The sequence below is a fragment of the Trichosurus vulpecula genome, chromosome 4, assembly GCF_011100635.1.
Source record: "Trichosurus vulpecula isolate mTriVul1 chromosome 4, mTriVul1.pri, whole genome shotgun sequence".
NCBI classification, from domain to species: Eukaryota; Metazoa; Chordata; class Mammalia; order Diprotodontia; family Phalangeridae; genus Trichosurus; species Trichosurus vulpecula.
This window is the reverse complement of record NC_050576.1, coordinates 329,251,891-329,257,890: the sequence shown is the minus strand read 5'-3', so window position 1 is coordinate 329,257,890 and position 6,000 is coordinate 329,251,891. Positions and strand designations below refer to the sequence as shown.

At 33.9% G+C, this 6,000-nt stretch overlaps 1 pseudogene; it reads right to left on the bottom strand.

Annotated features, from left to right (window-relative positions):
• Positions 1–520: 520 nt before the first annotated feature.
• Positions 521–5,144, bottom strand: LOC118847197 (annotated as a pseudogene).
• Between the last annotated feature and the right edge of the window lie 856 nt (positions 5,145–6,000).

Below are 6,000 nucleotides of genomic sequence, written 5' to 3'. Positions count from 1 at the left end.
TAGGAGAGCAAAACCAAGTTGCCTGGAGTTGGTCATGGACACGGTCTCTGGGCCAAGGCAGAAGAATAGTCTTCTAGAATGGCCAGTGCCAGAGAGTCCATTCCTAGATTCTTGAGAGTGGGTGAAACAGAGTAGAACAGAAACTCAGGATTCTGCTCAGCACAGCAACACAAGTATTTCTCAAAGGCTTCAGGATAAAAATTTAGCCTTCAGATCTCACAGTTAGGCCAGAAACAGTAAATTGTGGACTGAATTCAGAGGCCATAACAGTTCTAATCAAGCAGTACTACAGGAGTGAAGCAGGGACATGGGACTAGATTCGTAAAAGGGCAATGTGAGCACCAAAGTTGTGGGCAAAGTTATTGAGCCTTCCAGGTATCTAATGGACTTTTATTATAGCATCTATAGTAGCTTGATCAAGGTCTAGGATTAGAACCTAAATAAGTCAAGAACGGCTGGCATAAGAATATGCCCTGGACTTGACTACATAAGGCCCACAGAAAGTTTGGAGTTCCCAGGATCAAGCTGCTACTGTGATCCTGGAAGACTCTAGCAATTAATAACAAAAAAATCATAAGGGCAGGAGTAGCAGGTCAAAAACAACAGTCAAGATTACAAAATATTTATCAACAACTATTATAAAAAAACAAAGAATATAGTTTGTGGCATTCTAAATGGCAAAAGATATAAGCTTATAACCATGCATAACTTTCCCAGAAATACTCAATATAATATTATTGGATCTTCAATGAAATACAGGACTTTTGAGAATTCCTAATGAAAGGACAAGAGAAAAGTAGAAATTTTAAATATTGTTATGGGAACAAATAAAAAAATATTAAAAGGAAAAATACAAAAAAGGATGAGAAAAATAGTTTGAATAAGTAGAATATTCGTATTTTTTAGAGAGTGTATGATACAAGTATCTCCTAATAATCATAATAATGTTGTTTGGGTTTTGAGGTAGTCTAATGAGATCAAGGATGTGAGAGATGATCTTCAAAAGAAGAAAAAAGGAGAAAATAACACTTTACGAAAAAAGAATGTGAGGGGAAAATTTATCAACTCAAATACATTTGTAGGTATTCAAGGATAAATCTAAATGGACAACGATGTGAGGGGATGGGTGTCACTTGAATCTCATCTGTATCTAAATTTGTCATAGGAAAATAGAACACATATACATATTCACACAAATTATTTGATATAGAAATACATTCAATCAACAGGGAAACAGGAAGAAAAGGGAGGTAGAAAAAGAGGAAATAAGAAGGGTAAATTTAGGAAGAACTGATCATAAGCAAAACATCATATTTCAAATGAGAGATCACAAAGAAAGAATTAAAGGAAAAGAAGAAAGCAAGAACTTGTGATTGGGAACAAGATAAGAAGAAGAACAGGAAAGTGGAAGCTGTTTGCATCAAGCAATGAGCATTGGTGTTGAATACACTTCTGTTCCATGTCCCTCTTTTTGTAAATAAAGAGGAGATATAAAGAAGAAAGAGAAAAGTATAATACAATAGACAAGAGCAAAATATGCAATTAAAGATCACAGCTGTGAATGGTAATAGGACAAATTCACCCACAAAAAGGAAGAGAATAGAAGAAAAGATGAGAAGGCAAAATTGAACCATAAGTTGTTTATGAGAAACATACTTGAAATAAAATACATATTAGATGAAATAAAGGGCTAAAACAAAACCCATTCTGCTTCAGATGAATTCAAAGGAATCATAGGTAATAGTCAAGATCTCTGACTATGCAACAATAAAAAATATATTTGATTTAAAAATAGGGATATTACATCCTGTTGTGAGATACCATAGATATTTAATTTCTATATTTTACATAGATACACAGTAAAACATAGCATCTAACTAATGAAAGAATAAGCTAAATAAGTTGGAGGGGAACATATAATAAAACCAAATTTACTGAAAGACTTCAATCATCTCTTTTTCCAGTTTTGCTGTTTTATTTAAATTTCTCAAAGATTTTAGAAATTTAATACTTTGCCTTTCTGGTAATAACACAAACTTTAAGTTTTCCATATTGAACTAGTGATTCCCAATTTTATTTTCTGGTGAACGGAACCTACTCAGCTAGCTTATTTCCTGACAAATTAACAATATTTTTCTACATTTTTCTGAAATAGAAACACTTCAGTACTTCTAGTGTAGCTGAACTCTTAAAAAATAAAAGTAAAACTTTAATTTCAGATCACATTGAGTTTATCATGTTATATTGTGGAAATAATAATAAGGACTTTTTTTAAAAAATAGTATCTGAAATCAACCCATGAACAAACTTGTTTATCTCCATTTATTCTCCCACATTCTCAAGTCCTTTTTTGAGGGGGAATAACTTCTCTCCTATTGTTACTGATATTTTGATACTATCACATAATCTCAGTGTTGGAAGTAAATTTGGAGATCAATCTAATCCAATGTACCTGGAAGAGGAATCTCCCTTCTAAAAATGCCTGAGATAAGTGGTTATTGTTGGTCTGCTGAAGATTTCCCATGATGGGAACTCATTACTTATTGAAGATGCCCATTTTAATATGTATATCTAGCTTCTTAACAATTTGTCATTGTTAAGAAATTTTTCCCTTATAGAGACAAAATTAGCCTGTGTTCAACTTCCATACATTGCTCCTAGGGCACTTCTTTATCTAAGTTTGTCAGCTTAATGCAAATTATTCCTATTTAAGAACTCAACTTAGCCTTCCTAACTTCAGCAATATCCTTTCCTCCCCAATCTTAACCACAAAATTTATCTATAGTCACTTAAATTTATGTTGGCAAATATGATTTTGTTTAAATCTCTGCTTTTTAGTGCTCTCCACAGATATCATCTAGGGTGGTTTTCAAAAAACATTTCCAAACACAACATCGTCATGGAAATATAAATATATAACCTTTAGTAAAATTCAAGACTCTCTTTAGTTCTATGGAATGACATCAAGTTTTTATTTTCCCTCATCCATTCATGCATAGAATTAAAAATTTTAATATACCATAAACATTCAGTCAAAATCATTTTGGTACAGACAAAAGATGGCAGATGTTTCTACTATAGTCCCTTTCCCATAGTACCTGTTTAAATAAATACTTACTATTCAACAATTATAAAGTTACTATTTCAAAAGATAAAGGAATTGAAATTTAAACTTAGGTCAGATTTGTATCCAAAAGTCTCTAATATAAACTAAACTCTATTATTGCACTGAACCATGACACTCCCTTAAAAAGACGTATTAAGGGACACTTAGATAAAAATATAAACAGACGAGGGTCATGGTCATCCTCAAGAAGTATAACAAATTTTTGGTACTTTGCATATGTTAATTTTCAACCTTTCTTTGAAGCCAAATATTCCCTACTGCTTAATCACTAGAATTTTGGAGAGCACACTAAGGGCAACACTCAAGACTTCATACTGTTGCAGATGACAAAGTTAGAGATGACTAGACCAAATCATAGTGCTAAATGTTGCAAACAGAATTTCTTGAAATTATGATCATTTTAACTAGAATTAAATATCCAAATTAAAAAGAAAAATATATGCGACTACTGATTGTGACACCAACTTGTATTTCAAGGAATATTTACAGAAAATTGAATATATTTCATACCTTGTGCAAGCATGTTTAATTCCAAGAACAGTGCTATGTGATAAAGCTCCATTGCTTCTTGAGCCCTAGTCAAATTTGGCTTTTCTACTACCAGAGCTTGAATTTCATTCAGACTCCCCACAGAAGGACTGGAGTGCAAAACTGAGAGGTTGACTTCGTTGGTATACATACAGTTTAAAATAACTTTAGCATATTTTTTTTTTTGGTATGGTGGACTCATCTAGTATAATTCTAGTGGGAGTCCGCAACTTTTGGTATTTAATTTCTTCACCAGTACATATTGTCCTTTGTAAGAAATTTGGAAAAAACGGGGACTGTGCTGAAATAATATCCTTATGAACTCTTAAGTTCTTCATTTAAACAGTTCTGATTTCCAACAAAAGCTTCAACTACAGGGTGTTCCTAGAGTCTGGACACACAGACAAAATGCATATTTTCAAGAAATGAAATGATTAAAATTTTCAACAACATTTTATTTAATTGGAATACTAACAAATAACATCTTCAATATTATTTCCACTATTTGTGATGAAAAGGTTGATGTGCTTTGCAAAATTCACTTGAACTCGATGGAATAACTCAATAATTCCACATCGCGATCAATTTTAGCACATTCGCTCTTGGAATATGAATATTAACTCATATAATGTTATTTGAAGTTGAAGATGTTATTTGTTAATATTCCAAATAAATAAAATGTTGCTGAAAATTTCATTTCTTGTAAATATGCATTTTTTCTATGTGTCCAGATTTTAGGAACACCCTGTATTTCAGAGTCTGACAAAAAACTGAAGACAACATCATCGTAACACATATAATCAAATAGTCCACACATATCTATATCAAGAGAATTTAGAGTTCCATCCTCATCAGAGAGCTGCACTACTATATCAACATTCTGAAATCTTGAATCTTTCACTCCAAATTATCCTGTATAAAGATAATGTAAGAAGGTAGAGAACATGGGCATATCTATACCTGCTGTATTGATATCCATTATTATCTCTGCTCCATACTTTGGGAAGGAAGAATGCAGGGTCTTAAAGGATGGACAGCTTCATGTTAAAATGGCCCCATGTACAGGAAAACAAGTTTCTTGAAATATTAAATCTACATCCATACAATACTTGTACTCATCTGGTCAGGCCATGCTGGTTTGCAGAGAAAGTTCCTTTAAGGCTGAAGTTCCCTCATGTTCCTCTACTAATGCATTGCCATCTCTTACATCCCACCCCTGAGAGGAGTTTTTGCATCTGCTTAGCGTGGTCATCAGGGTGACTGGATTTACAAAGTTTAATATTTTTTTCTTGAGGGTGGCAAGGCCAGAGGTTTTCTTTTTCTTGTCTTGTAGCTTTTCATGGCTTTGGTCAAGTCTATGTAATTTTGATTCACATCCATACCCTTGATGAGAATAGGATGATGTTCCTATAAATGTTTGTTGGGCTTATCAATGTCCCCCTACCCTTGGGGAGCATGAATGGGGATAGTTAGATACATTAGCACTCATTTTCTTCAGTCACTCAGGCATTTCACCTGCTGGCTCTTCAGAAGACAATCCCACAATCCATTTTGAGGCTTCAACCCTGGGTCCAAAAGCCTCTTTTCATTCATTTCCAGCAAGCTCCTCCTGCCACCATCACTGACCACTGCTCCTGCTGCCATCACCTTTACCACTACTGCCACCTCCCCCAGAACCTCCCTCCCCCCAAGGCATGCACTCCAGGCCATCCTCCAGCAGCCTCCATGGCTTCCTCCTCCCTTCCCATTCCTGTCACACACAGACTCCAGATCTGCCACTGCTTTGGGTTCCTCTCACCACCATTTTGACTCTTCAGTAGGGTCTCACTCAGCTTGGCCCTAGGGACTTCTGAAAGGCTCTGCTGAGCCTGCCTGGAGTGGGAGACTGAGCTCAATTATCTCTTTAAGAGATAGACAAAAGTAACAAAATAAACAAAAAAACCCAAAAAACAAGAAAAAAAGTTAAAGACATAAGTTGAATTTTATATAAGTGAGATCGATATATATCTAGAAATTATTAAATTGAAACAGAAAAGAGTTACATATTTCTCAGATGTAATGAATGGTACATTTCTAAAAATTAACCACATCTCAAGATATAAAAAAAAATAAAAATGAAACATATTCATTTTGATTGAAATCCAATGAATTTAATAAGGGGCCATTGATTAAGGGATTAAAATCAACTGGAAACTAAATAGCTTGTTCTTAAAGAACAACAGCATAGAAACAATAGATTATTCCATTGAAGATAACAAAAATCATGCAACTTACCAAATTTTTAATGATGCTACCAAAACAATCCTAGTGGAAAATTTAAATATCTAAATATAAGAAAAAAGGCA